Genomic DNA, 15,239 nt, shown 5'->3' with positions numbered 1-15,239 from the left:
GCTGGCAGGGACCTTGAAATGCCATAGAGTTGTCACAGTAAACGTGGCTACAGCCAGTACCTCAGCCATGTGGCTGGAAAGCTAAGGAATGGACTGGATCTAGCTGGCAAAGCCACGCCTTTAATCCTACCCATATTGCTCAGTAATTTAAAGGCTCATGTGGTCAGAAAATGAAAGATATACAGTAAAGAGAGATTCAAAGACAGAGAAAATTTCTGAATGGTTTGAAGTGTGTTAAAAATATATGCAGACTAAAATTTAAAGTTCTTAAAGTAACAAAAAAAAAGGAAGAGAGTTGTTGTGTGTGGTAGCACACGCCTTTAATCCCAGTGCCTAGAAGGCAGAGACAAACAGATCTCTGTGAGTTCAAGGTGTAGTAGTGTACACCTTTAATCCCGAATGCCTGGGAGGCAGATACAGGCGGATCTCTGAGAGTTCAAAGACAGCCTGGTCTACAGAGCTACTTCAGGTCAAAGATACAGAGAACCTGTCTCAAAAAGCAAAAAGTTAAAAGTAAAAATAAACAAAATAGAGGTTAAAACAAAGCTGCACAAAGATGGAAAATACACAGAGAATTTTGACACTGTATGCTATTATGCTCTCTTTAAATTGTTTGAATGCTGAGGAAAGAGCAAAAGCTACTAAAAGATATTTGTTTATAAATGCTTCTGAACTAATCCAACATAGATATATTGAATTTGGATCTAAGGATATGATACTTTGGAAAGGAGTTTCTTATTTTGTTTTCACAGAGGATGAGACGCTGTTCATTTCTTCTATCCCGATATGGTATGATGGACCACGCCCTCCTGAAGGGTTGCAGTGAACATCTTTAGAAAATTGCTTCGCTCAACTGCCAACTGAGTAAACTAGCACACAGGTTATACCATGAAAGACCTAATTAACGACGCCCCCATTCAGCAGGAAGCAGTTTGGAGAGAAAAAACTGCGCCCATGTACCCAAATATGGTTTATAAATGTTCCTTTACATTTAAAGGGGGATATGGTATAGATATGAATAATTTACATTAGTATAGTTTTGCTTTATTGATAGAGATTTAAGGTCAATTTTGTTATATGTATAAGTGTTTCTGATTTTGATTAAGGTATTGTGATTGTGTAGTTCATTTAAATATGTACTGTATAATTAAGAAATATAGGTTGTTAATGGATAATCATCGATAATAGTAAAGCTTGTAGTCATGTTAGTTAGATTTTCTAGATATATAGAGATATATTTTAGATAGACATTCTTCATGCCTTTCAAAGATTACAGAATAGGACATTTAATGTTTTAATAACTGAGGACTTTTCATGACAATGAGACACTCTGCTCCTGGCAGTACCAATCTACTTCAAGAGGAAGATGGCATCGAAGAGGCTCGTTATGGAGTTTTGATAGCCATTTGGGCAAGAAACTGCTCTTGCCTGGACTATTGCATAAACTGGACACAGAGAACCCGCAGAGAGAGGACTACTGAACTTGCCTAAGGTGAGATGATCTTTTGGGGTTCCTGATTCATGAAAGAGTCTGCGAGACATTCTGCAGGACACAACAGATAGTGACTGAACTGACTTTGAATTTTCCTGCTTTATGGAAATGTCTGCTGGATACCATGGGCCTGAAGGCTGAAGATGGATGCCCCAACGATACAGAGGAACTTTGGGTGACTGTCCAGGCAGCGAGATGTCTCTGTCATTTCTAGAGTTTTAAAAGTTGCTTTTTTCTTGTTTGCTTAGGTAGTAGTGTATCTTTCTGGAGTCTTTAATGGAGTTAAGAATAGTTAGTTATAGTTATAGTTTTCCTTAGTTATGATAAAGATTATTGTAATTTTTACTTGATAACTGTTTTGTTATATGTAATTTTGCTATGTTAAAGCTTTTTTTTTTTTTGTTTAAACCGAAAAAGGGGAAATGATGGAGGAAGGTCATTGGCTAATAAAGGCACTGCCCTGGCCCATTTTATTGGTTAGAGGATAGGTGGGAGGAGTAAACAGAACAAAATGCTGGGAGGAAGAGGAAGTGAGCGAGAGACTCAACTGCTCTCCGCTCGGGAGCAGACGCCTCAGAGAGAGATGCCATGCCCTGCTCCCGGGATGAAGCTCCGACCCAGGATGGACTAGGCTAGAATCTTCCCGGTAAGACCGGTTCTCACAGATTATTAGAGATGGGTTGATCGGGATGTGAGAATTAGCCAGTAAGGGCTAGGGCTAAAGGGCCAAGCAGTGATTAAAGGAATACAGTGTCCGTGTAATTATTTTGGGTAAAGCTAGCTGTAGGGGCGGCCGGGTGCTGGGGATGCAGCCCCGCCATCCCTATTACTTCAGAGAATGAAAGAGCTTGTTCCACTACTAGTTTAGTAGAAATGATTCCGCACATCTGGGCATGCTGTCATGAGCAGTAATCCCAGAGTCCAGGAACCTAGGCAGGAGGACTGTGTGTGTGAGACCAGCTTAGGCTACTGAGTGAGCATTCAGAAAACAGCAAAGTTTTAAAGGTATATGTTACTCATTTTTTACCATTGTCCAAAGGACAAGATCAATATGTGTGTGCTTATTAAAATGGGCTTTCACACTGTTACTGATATTAGTTAAGATAACATACAAAGATCATTATTTATTGCTTAATTTTTGCAGACACCAATGCACTTAACTTTTTAAAATAATTGTTTTAGAAAAGAGATGTATCTATTTGCCTATCTACCTATCTCTGTCTGTCTATCTATCTATCTATCTGTCTGTCTGTCTGTCCTATCTATCTATCTATCTATCTATCTATCTATCTATCTATCTATCATCTATCTATCTATCTATCTATCCACCTATCTCTGTCTATCTATCTATCTATCTATCTATCTATCTATCTATCTTTAATCTATTATTTTTATCTATCTCCCTTGATATATTACCTATAATCTGTTTCTCTAGCACTGTGTTGTCTGTCTGTCTGTCTATCTATTTATCATCAACTATCTGTCTAGAATCAATCAGTCCTCTTTGTATTTATCTATTATCTATCATCTTCCCTACTACCTATCACCTGTATATCTAACCATCTATCTGTCTGTCTGTCTGTCATCTATCACCTAGCCATGTCTATCTGCCTATGTATATCTATTATGTTTATATAGCTCTCTTATCTCATGTTCTCCTCTTCCTCTCTGTTTTTTTTTTTTAAGTTGGGTTTTGTCCCTGGATCTAATCCCTTCCCCATATGTGGGCAAGTCCTTTCCAGAGTCTATTATCCATGGATGAAGCTGAGAAGCCAGATACAAGTTCCTTACCCTCCTTCCAGCTGCTCAGGCCCAGTGTGCAGTGACTGAGGTGCAGGCGAGCCACCCACAACTCTATAACTAATTTTCCTTTTGTTCCCAGCTCCTGCCTAAATTGCTTATCCCTAACTCTTCTACTATCCTACATTCCATGTTGTCTGGTGATTCAGGAAGCTGTAAAGTAATAGTTTCAAACATATTTCTTACCTTTTGAGTGAGTCAGGATGCTTTTGCTATTGGCACCTAAGAACTCTATAGGCTCAAGAGTTCTCTCCGTTTCATAGAAAATGGAAGATATGATTTTCTGTAGGACAGTGCCACCTGAACCCCCTCTCACACTTCCAAGAAGCCTAGGACTTTAGAGCACAGGAGGGCTGGAGATGGTGTTTCACCTGTGTTTGATGGGACCAGGTGCTGTGGTAGAAAGATAAAGGTTCAGAGCAAGGAGCTCAGTATCCCTTGGGAAAGACAGTTCAGTCCTTGTGATTTTTTTTTGTAAATATGTATGTGCATGACCCCCAACAAGAGGAGTTAAACTTGGATTTTCTTTAGAATTGGAGTTCTATGTTCTTAAGCATATCTAAAAACTTCCTGATTCTGAATCCTCATTTCTGGTAATTATATAATGATAAGCAAAGAATAGGTAATAGCTAAAAGATCAAATGATGTGGGCCCCCAGCATTATATGTAAAAGCACAGCTGACAGATCACTAGACAAACTCATGGGAATAGTGAGAAACCCTGCTTGCACAGCTTTGAATAGTCACCTCCAGTTCTATAAAAATCTTGTGAAACCATAGCCTTCCTTCGTTTCATAGTGAGATTCATTTGAAAATATCCCAGCAGTGTATAAATCATTGAGCAATAACTTCTTACTGTACTGGCAACTGGATGATCTTTTCCCACATTGTGAGGCCCTGATATGAAAGCATTCACTCAGCCAAACCTTTGTTCTCATAGGCAAATCTACATAAACCTACACCCTCACAATTATTGTTATTGACAGGACTTCTGACAAGGAAAGGAGCCTTTCTAATAGACCACATAGGGACCTCAAAAAGACAGGCACAGAGCTGGAGAGATAGCATGTCTGCCCTTACAGATAAACAGGTCTGGGTGGCCCTAAAATCTTCAACAGCCAACTCAGGAGAGTGTAGCCTACTGGCCTTTGCTCTACCCTGACAAGCTATTAATATTCTGTACTTACCTTCACCTTTGTTTTACTAACAGAAGATCTTAGCCTAGGAAATTAACTGTTTATGCCTTTACCCCTAGAGAGGCAGGAAAAATGTTAGGGTCACTAAACTAGCCCCAGAGAAAGGAATTCCTTCTCACTGGGTGCCAGGAGGCATCCCACTAGGGGCTGGAAGTGGCAATCTCCAAAGAAATTCCCTTTAATTCAGCTAGCAAGAAATACATCAAGTGTCATTACCTTCCTTCTGCAGCTTGCACTGGTTGCCATGGTTACCACAAATGCACCACTGTGTTCCCAGTTGCTGTGGAAGGAACAGAAGTGCTCAGAGAGTACACATTCTATGGTATATTTCTTCCCTACATCTATCAGTTACAAACTCTGAGTTAACTAACCACACAAATGTAGTTTACACAAATCCTCCTTTTTCTCTTCTTAGAATTCTGTACTGATTTAAGCCCTATCCTTAACTAATTAATCCTCCTGGTATCTACAGAGGTGCTTCACAGCCATGCCCCTTCTGAGATCTAAGGTACCTACCTGCCTTATCAGTCTCCATCCATCTTGTCAGCCTTAAGAAATAGCACAGTGCCATTATTATTGCCTATGGAATCACTAACTGTGCCTGTGTATAAACTGGAAACCTTGTGGGATGGGGAGGAACATCAAAAAGAAACAGCAAGGTGCGGTGAGGAACATGGAGAGCTGTTGCGGTAGCTCCTTCTGCTCCTTCAGCCAATAACCGTTGAGATACCAGCCCCTTGGGGTGTGGTCTCTCTCCCTTTAAAAAAGCGGCCACTTCCCTCTGCTCTCTCTCTCTGGCTTCCAGCTCCACTTCGGCATCTAGGCTCCTTTCCTGATTGTGCAGAGGGCTGTTGTCTGGGATGGTGATCTGTAAGTTTTTTCCCCTTTAAATAAATAACCATTCTATTAATCATAATTTCAAACTGGTGTGGGATTGTTTGTGACTTACGCCTTCAGAGAACACTGGAGAGGACATAGGAAGAATAAATGGGGCACGATGAAAAGAATTCATGTGAGCTAATTTGTTAAGACTACCCTCAGACCTTTCTAGGCAGTTTTTGTCTGCTCTAGTTGTCCTTCTGAATCCTGAGAGGTTTAGGGGAACCCGCACCCCAACATAAACCTTGATAATTAAAGAAGAAAAAATACCATTGAAGAGGTAGAAAAGGAGTAAATCCATTTTCCTCTAAAGCTTAAAGTCGTGTGACTTAGTGACGCCTGCATTTATTCGATGAAGGTCATGGTGTGCTCAGCTTCAAGGTTGAGACACGGAACCACCTTTTGCAGTTGCACCAATCTCCTCTACTGTAGCTTTTCAATTACAAAAGAAAAGTTCTTTGGTGTGGGAGGTCCTTCTGCCTATGTGTTGTTTTTATTGGTTAATGAATAAAGAACTGCTTTGAGTCTATAGCAAGGGCAGAACAGAACTAGGCAGGAAAAGCTAGGTTGTATGCTGGGAGAAAGGAGGGTGGAGTCAGGGAGAAGCCATGGAGCCTCCGGAGACAGACACTGGGAACTTTAGTTGGAAAGCCACAGCCACATGGCGATATACAGATGAATAGAAACGGGTTAAATTAATATAAGAGTTAGCCTATAAGAAGCTAGAGCTAATGGGCCAAGCAGTGATTTAATTAATACAGTTTCTATATAATTATTTCGGTTCTGGGCGACTGGGACAAACAATTGTTTTCTTACTCCAGTTCTTAAATTGTATTAATAGTTTAGGTGTGAGGCCTCTAAACCGCTTCTTAAAGCCTTATCATCTCAGGTAGAACTCGAGCATTTGGGTCAGGCAGTTAACTCTAACCTGAAAGGTCATTATTGCTCTGTTAGGGAGCCTGACCTGGCGGTGTGGCTCAGGGATGATGGTGTGTGTGTTTGTACTTGGGTGCATGTGCACTTGTTCTCACAAGTATGCGAAGGTCAAAGTCGGGTGTTTTCCTCCATTATTCTTCACCCTCCTTTTTTGAGCAGGGTCTCTTGTTAACCTGGAGCTGGTTAGGGAGCCCCTGGGGTCCTGTTCTCTTTTCCTCAGTGTCAAGTTACAAACACTTCCTGACACCTTGGCATCTACCTGGGTGCTGGGGAGCCAATCCTGTCTTTGTTTCCTAATATGTAAATGCATATGTGTATATTAATACATACATGCATATAGCCAAGATGTGAGATTGGGGCCTCCTGACAGCAGCATCCAACAGAGTTAAAATAAAGGGAGCAGAGAGAGCAATGCAGGGGCTGGGCTCAGAGGCATCTGTGTGCACAGAGCTGGAAGCCGAGGAGCAGCTGATGTGACTGCTCAGGACTGCTCTCTCCTCTCCGCAGCTCAACATCCCTTCCCAACTTCAGGTCCTCCTTTCTCTTTCTGCTTTCAGGTGCTGTTTTTTCTTCTTTCCTCTTCACTGAAAAGCTAACGGATCTATTTTCATACATAAAAAAAAAGCTTTGTTGGACTTTTCATCTTAAGGTTTGTGGTTCTCTAGAGTTAGAGGGCCTATCTGAATAATAAGAAATGGCAAGAAATACTCTTCAGGCTGCCAGGGTTGCTCAGTGGGTACAGGTGCCTGTGGCCACGTCTGACGATCTGAGTTACCATACCGAGGGCCCGTGGTAGAGGGAGAGAACTGACTCCATAAAAATGTCCACTAACCTTTACATGTGTGCCATGGAAGATCACACACACACACACACACACACACACACACACACACACACACGTGCGTACACACATACAGGCACACACATGGACACACACACGCATGCACACACATGCACGCACACACACATGTGCACACACATACATGCACATATACACATGCAAGCACACACACACACATGCACACACACACAAGGTGAAAACCGAAGAAATGTTCTTCAGTGTAGATTCTGAGTTTCTATTATCTGTTTGGGGAAGCAGGTTTACCTTGAGAAACAAGAGTATCTTTTAAAATGACCCAGTGGTACTGAGAGATTGCACATGCATGCGTGTGTGTGTGTGTATGTATGTGTGCATGTGTGCATGTGTGTGCAAGTACATGCCTGGAGGCCAGAGGAAGACATGGGGAGCCCTGTTCTACCCCTCTCTGGCAGGTAGGGGGCAGATACTCACCATACCTAATTTTTTTTTTTTTTTTAGATCTTTTGAGATAAGGTTTCTCTGGCTGTCCTGAAACTCACTGTGTAGATCAGGCTAACCTCGAACACAGAGATCCACCTGCCTCTGCCTGCTGAGTGCTGGGATTAAAGGTTGTGCCACCGAGACCAGCCACACCTGGCTTTTTAGTGTGGGTGTTCAGATTCAAGCCCTGGTCCTTAGGCTTGCATAGCCTGTTCTTACCTGCTGAGCAGAATCCCCAGCTCTGCTCTGAGATTTAACCCTCTGCAGGAAGACATTCCCAGGGTTCAGTGTGTGACAGGGCGTGCCTATGAAATGAACCTTGGTGTGACTTAGGAGACGAGAGAGAGCAGCACAGGTGACCTGGGGGAACAGCCTGCTCTGGGTCGCAGAAGTGTGCTTTAACTGTCTGCAAATGCCACACGGAGTGCAGAAATTTCGCTGCAAATGTTCTGTTCTTCAGCGTGCATTGATTTATTACCTGGTTTTCCTGTGCAGTTACAGGGCAGGAAGAATTTATAGTAACATTGCCTCAAGGCACCGTGGAACTCCCAATTTCCTTCTAAATAAACGACTTTTAAATTAAATAAGTAATTTAGTGGAAACCTTTAAAAAAATGAAACTGTATACAAAACTGCCACATTAAGCAGGAAGAGCAGCACTGACTCCCTCCCTCCGTGAAGGGGCTGTGGCAGTTGAGGGCTGAACCAGGCTTACTCAGCGTCCCTGTATTGACTTTTCCCACACCTGATTCCCTGGCTTCATGTGAGTGTAACATATTTAAAAAATCGAAGTCTAATTTGGGAAATATCAATTTACATCTAATGTATGCCAGGATTCTCTATAACTAGGACAGAAAACTAATTTTTAGACCTTTTCTGAGCACCCCATGTTATCGAAGCCAGGCAGATTTAATAAAGATGTCGAGTAAATGCGTTCACTTATGACTATATTTGAGGGGTGTCAAAGGCTCCCAGGGAGACATATTTCCACTAAAAGACTGGCCATCTCAACTGAGAGATGCGCTGAAGGACTCTGACTTAAGCCGTTCTCCTGGGTGGTGCAGCATTAGTAGGGTACATAGAAAAGTCCAAAGACAGGTGCTACCTGACGCTGGATCTGACCGCCCTTCCGGAGCATGAAGACAACCTGGTAGCACTTGCAAGGTTTTTCTGGAGCTGGAATTCAGTTTAGCAAATCACAGGAGAGTCTAGTTTACCCTTCTCCCTTTGTCAAGAACACCTGGTGTCCTTGTACGGCTTGCCTGGGACTGCCTGGCTGGTTTGGATCAACCTTTCCCATTTCTGTGAGAAAAAAAAAATACAGTACTTAGCATATTTTTTATTTTGTGCACAAAACCTAAAGAGTTTAAAATTATACTTGTATGTGTGTGTGTGTGTGTGTGTGTGTAGTATGTGTAGTATGTCTCTATCTGGGCACACATGCACCACATGGCATATTTCAAGACCAGAGGATGACTTTCAGGAGTCAGTTCTCTCTCTCCACCATTCAGACCTCTGGAATTGAATAAATCCAGGTCAACAGGCTTGGTGGCAAGCACCTTACTCACTGAGCCATCTCACCTGCCCCAGATGAAGAGACTTGAAAAACTAACTTCCCCTTCCTCAGATGTGTGTGTGTGTGTGTGACTTAATAAAGTTTCTCTCTGTCTCTGTCTCTGTCTCTGTCTCTCTCTCCTCCCCTCCCCTCCCCTCCCCTCTTCTCTTCCTCTCTCTCTCTCTCTCTCTCTCTCTCTCTCTCTCTCTCTCCCTCTTCCTGAAGAGGCCAGAGTGTTGGATTCCTTGAGCTGGAATTACAGACTGCTGTGAGCTGTCCCATATGGATGTTGGGAAATTGACTCAAATACTTGGCTCTTAACTGCTAAGCCATACCCACTGCCCTGCAAAATGACTTTTTTTTTTTAAGTGTAGAAACGTGGAAACCTCCATATAAAAGTGAACTTAGTTTCTCAACAAACTTATCTATCCACAATCAACAGCATGTTCTTTGCCTATAGGTAGTGTCATTTTGAAGCAAACTCCAGATATGTCATTTTAATAAAAAGACAAAGAATCCTTTGAAAGGACCACATGTAGGCTGGGCGGTGACTTAGTAAGGTGCCCAACATGCAAGCATGGGGACTGTGAACCCATGTAAAAGCTGGGCACTGTGGCATGTGCCTATAATCTTAGCGCTTTCTTGTCTGCCCTTGTAGTCATTCCATGAACTACAGGTGCAGTGGAGTGATTGTGTCTCAACTAAAACTAGATAGAGACCCATAGAGGAAGAAACCTGACATCAATCTCCACATGCACTTGTACATGTGCACAAAACACATATGCAGAAGTATTGCACGCGCGCACACACACACACAACCCATTTTTACTATTCGCCCAATAGTTTCTTAATGCCATACACCATGGTGACAATGTTAAGGTTTCCAACTGTCTTATAAACCTCACGACTATACCCATCTCCTTTCAGGATCAGGCTGTTGGCCATTTCCTGTTTGTCCCATCTGCATCTATTTTGTCTTCTCAATAGTTTTTGTTCTCTCGAATTTCTGTTTGTGTTGTTGAGACAGGGTCTAATACAACCCAGGCTCACTTTGACCTGCTATGTAGCTGAAGATTACTTTGAACTCCTGATCTTCCTCAGAGTACAGGAGGGTTCTACCATGTTTGTTTCTCTTTTAGAATGTCCCGAGTTTCTGTCACACTTGCTGCAGCTTCTTGCTATAGTTCAGCATGTTCATTTGATCTTTGTTTTTTGTTTGTTTGTTTGTTTTTTTAAAATTTGTAGTTAGCTTTAGAGGCTGTACCCAATTCAGATTAGATTCTTTTGTCAAAACAACCACAGAGATTGAACTACAGTCTATTTCATTCAACTTAAAAATCTATATATTATCCCCATTTCCTTCTTTCTCATCAGAGAAATATCACATCATCGCTAAAAAGACTGTTATAGTTTGTCTAAAAGGCAGAGCCAATACTTAATTCTTTCCTAATCACTTATAAGTTTTCAGAATAATGTATTAGTTCCCTGTCTTCTTTTGATGTGGTCCATGCTGTCCTTGAACTCATTATCTAGCTGAAAATGATCTTGAGTTTTTGGTCCTCCTGTTTGCATTTGAGTTGAATACTGGAATGTTGGAATTGTAGGCGTGTGCCAACATATTCCATTGAGTTAGTTTCTTATCATCCTCTAATGATCAATGTGGATTCTGTCACCCTGATTAATATTTGTACTGGGGTAAGATACCCAGATTCCTAGCAGGATTGTTTGGGCGTGTCTGGGTGAGCGCTTCCACTAGAGAGAGCATTTGATTGGCGCCTGGAATATACATTTCCATTTTCAGAGTTGGTGACATAATCTCATCCGCGAATGATGCAAATTAACAAAAGCTGGTAACCCTTGGACTTTGTCGTCTATGTGAGCCATGACACCCATCTTCTCTTGCTTTTGCCATCAATTTTTCTCATTATTGGACCTTTGGGCTTGGATTTCCATTGTGGTTCTAGACTGGAGTCTCACAACTAGCTTTCCTAGGATAGTACATGTCTATTAGTTTCAGATTACATCATTACGTGAGATTTTACTAAAAGTCTTCTTCATATATCTGTTCAATATTCTGTCACTTTTGTGTCTGGAGCATCCTGGCTAGTTCCAGCATCAGTGGGTCCATGTGGATTTTAATGGTTTTGTGTCATTCTTACGTGTTGTTAGAATTGAGAGGAAAAAAGACCAAGTCCACGATTGTCCAAATAAAGCGAGCTGTATTTTGAGCTGGCTGTTGCACCCTGTTAGGATTTCACAGAGGCAGCTTGAGGTCTTTTTTTTTTTTAAATAGGAGAGCTAAGGTATTTACGGGTAAGAGATGGTGGTTATACATTGTTAGAGAAACACAATGAAAGAAAAGGAACTGCAAGGATATTCATCTTGAGAATGGGGTTGCACATTTAGTGCAGTTATTTATTTATTTATTTATTTTTTGCTCTTTCAAGACAGGGTTTAGCTGTCGTTTTAGAGCCTGTCCTGGAACTAGCCTTTTTTATTTATTTTATTTATTTATTTATTTACATTTGGAGATCACTGTCCTCATTTATTGCACAGTTGTTTATTGTCTTAGCCTTTAAGTTATATAGGTATTAAGAATTATAGATCAATAGTCATCTATGTTTGTCATACTTATAGTTAGACCAATCAGGTTCTTTAGATACATAGAGATTATATTCTGTATAGATAGATAATCTTCAACCACTTCAAAGAGCTGTAAAAACTGGCATTTAAATAACTTAGAGTTCTGTTGAAGTGAGACACAATTACTCCTGGCAGCGCCAATCTATTCCTGAGAGAATGTTGAGCACCAAAGACACTCCTCTTGGAGCTTGTTTTCTTTCTTTTTTTTATTATTGATATTTATTGAGCTCTACATTTTTCTCTGCTCCCCTCCCTGCCTTTCTCCTCCCCCCTTCAACCCTTCCCCAAGGTCCCCATGCTCCCAATTTAGGAGATTTTGTCTTTTTATACTTTCTACTTCCCATGTAGATTATATCTATGTAAGTCTCTTAGTGTCTGTATTGTTGTCTAAGTTCTCTGGGATTGTGATTTATAGGCTGGCTTTCTTTGCTTTATGTTTAAAAACCACTTATGAGTGAGTACATGTGATAATTGTCTTTCTGTGTCTGGGTTACCTCCCTCAAAATAATGTTTTCTAGTTCCATCCATTTTCCTGCAAAATTCAAGCTGTCATTATTTTTTTCTGCTGTGTAGTGCTCCATTGTGTAAATGTAACACATTTTCCTTATCAATTCTTCTATCAAGGGGCATTTAGGTTGTTTCCAGGTTCTGGCTATGACAAACAAAGCTGCTATGAACATAGTTGAGCACATGTCCTTGTGGCACGATTGAGCATCCTTTGGATATATACCCAAAAGTATATTGGATCTTGAGAAAGGTTGTTTTCTAATTTTCTGAGAAATTGCCACACTGACATCCAAAGGGGTTGTACCAGCTTGCATTCCCACCAACAATGCAGAAGTGTTCCATTTTCTCCACAACCTCTCCAGCATAAGTTGTCATCAGTGTTTTTGATCTTGGCCATTTTTACAGGTGTAAGATGGGATCTCAGAGTTGTTTTGATTTGCATTTCTCTGATGACTAAGGATGTTGAACATTTCCTTAAGTGTCTTTCAGCCATTTTAGATTCCTCTGTTGATAGTTCTCTGTTTAGGTCTATACTCCATTTTGTTTTTATTGGATTATGTGATCTTTTGGTGTCCAGTTTCTTGAGATGGAACTAGCACTTGTAGATCAGGCTGGCCTCAAACTCAGAGAGATCTGCCTGCCTCTGCCTCCTGAGTGCTGGGATTCAAGGCATGTGCCACCACTGCCTGGCTTACTGTAGTTTGAAAAAATATGTTTTTCAGTTTACATCAGATCTATGAAACAGGAACATATTTGTAATTACCAATAGAAACCTTAAATTGTAAGGATTTAACCCAGGACAAATAAAAACTTTTTCTTTAACTACAAACAAAACTTAACCTGCACAGGACAAATAGAAGCTTATTCTTAACTGTCTTAGCTACAAACAGAACTCTTAACTGGTGTGGTTTGAATGAAAAAGGCCCCCATAGGCACAGAGGGAGAGTCTCTATTAGGAGATGTGGTCTTGTTGGAGTAGGCGTGGCTTTGTTGCAGGAAGTGTCTCTGGAGGCCACCTTTGAGGTCTCAGAAGCTCAAGTCAGGCCTAATGGCTCACAGGCTCTTCCTGCCACCTTCGGATCTGATGTAAAACTCTTAGTTACCCCTCCAGCACCATCTCTGTCTGCGTGCTGCATGCTTCTCATCGTGATAATGGACTAAACCTCTGAAACTGTAGGCCAGCCCCAATTGAATGCTTTCCTTTGTAAGAGTTGCTGTGGTCATGGAGTCTCTTCACAGCAATAGAAACCCTAACAAAGACAACCTGCGAGGTATATTGTTCCTGTGTTTGTCTCACATCCAGGCTCTTCTCTTAGCTCCTTGTGCCCTTGGTGTGACCCCAGTACCAACTGACTTCTCTGTTATCTCCCAAGAAAATGTCTTCCAGGTTGATCCTCTAGATTTCCTGCTTATTCACCAATATTTAAGGCAAGGGGAACTTAAGCACTTTATGAGTTTTTGGGCTTAGGACAGAGTCTTAGCTAGGGTTTCTATTAGGGTTATAATGCACCAGGAGCAAGGGCAACTTGGGGAAGAGATTTATTTCAGGTTAGAACTCTGAGGCTACTCCATCTCTGAGGGAGGTCAGGCCGGGTACTCAAGGCTGGAACCTGGAGGAGCTGAAGCGGAGACAAAGAAGTGTCCTTACTGTCTGCTTCTCAGGGCTTGTGCAACCTGTTTCATAGACGGCTCAGGACCACATACAATGGGTTGGAGCCTCCCATGTTAATCTTTGGTCAAGAAAACGTCCTCCAGGCTTTCTCACTGGTAGATGTGCTAGGGACATTTTCTCAATTGAGGTCCCAAGGACCTCAACTATTGTGTTACCTATTGTCCAGAAGACAGGCACTGGGAAAAGTGACCCATGACCTGTGTCTTAGCCTAGAATTAGCCAATGCATACTGCATACACATAGTTGTTTATGTGAAATAGTTTCCCCATGTATCCCAAGCTGGCTTTGGCCTCTCAATCCTCCTGCCTCTGCACCCATCCAATGTGACTTATGAGTTGGAGGAAAATGGAGTTACACACGGGGAACTTGCTGTGTGACCGTTGAGGAAGGAATCAGAGCCATGTGACTGCAAACCAAACTATGCTGTGAGCTAATGCTCCTGCTGAAGGGTCCAAGAATAGGAATATAAATATGTACATTCCAGAAATAGGAATGTCGAAATGAAGAAATACAAAGTTGTAAGCCTAGGAGAATGAGAGCAGACTGTCAGCTTGAGGATTAGCTATTAACAATGGGTTACTCTGCTTTATAACCCATAGCTCTGTTTACAAGGCCAGAGCATCTCTCTGCAGACTGAGAGCTAGTCTACGGATATGAGCAGAGTCAACATTTAGGAGATACACCTCTAGGTTATATATTATAAATATATGTGAAACTGGCATCATCAAAGGGGAGAGCCCAGGGCTTCAGTAAACACTACCTGGGAGTATCAAGGAAGACAATAGATTAAGTACAAACACTAGTTTCACTGAAAAACTCTGTTAATGGAGATTGTAAAGTAAGGCAATCTCTGAGTTTTACCTTGAGATTGTAAAAATTCCTTTGTTCAGACCTAATGCTTGGTGCCCCTACTATAAAAAGGGGGAGTTCAGAAACTGGCCTCTGCCACAGCCTTACAAGTCCATCTCTGGCTGTGGTCTCAGCTAGCTGATAAGCCTTTTGTGCCCCATGGAGATTTTTTATATTTTATTTCTTTATTTTTTTTCCTGGATTCTGGTTTCTAGAATAAAGTTTGCTTCTTATTTATTAGACTTTGGTGGTATGTCCCCATCTTTGCACGACTTCCCTGGACCCGACACTGCTGTGCTCCTGTAGGGGGAGATCGGGAGGATTCTGGAGCCAGGCATGCTGCAAACTCTTAAACTCTTATCAAGTAATTCATTTCTTTAGGGGACCTACTAGCCTTCAAGGCGCTCTTGAT

The sequence above is a fragment of the Microtus oregoni genome, unplaced genomic scaffold (genome assembly GCF_018167655.1).
Source record: "Microtus oregoni isolate MIOR12 unplaced genomic scaffold, Mior012 000010F_ref0000083, whole genome shotgun sequence".
NCBI lineage: Eukaryota > Metazoa > Chordata > Mammalia > Rodentia > Cricetidae > Microtus > Microtus oregoni.
The sequence above is the reverse complement of the archived record's forward strand: the minus strand, read 5'-3'. Positions refer to the sequence as shown.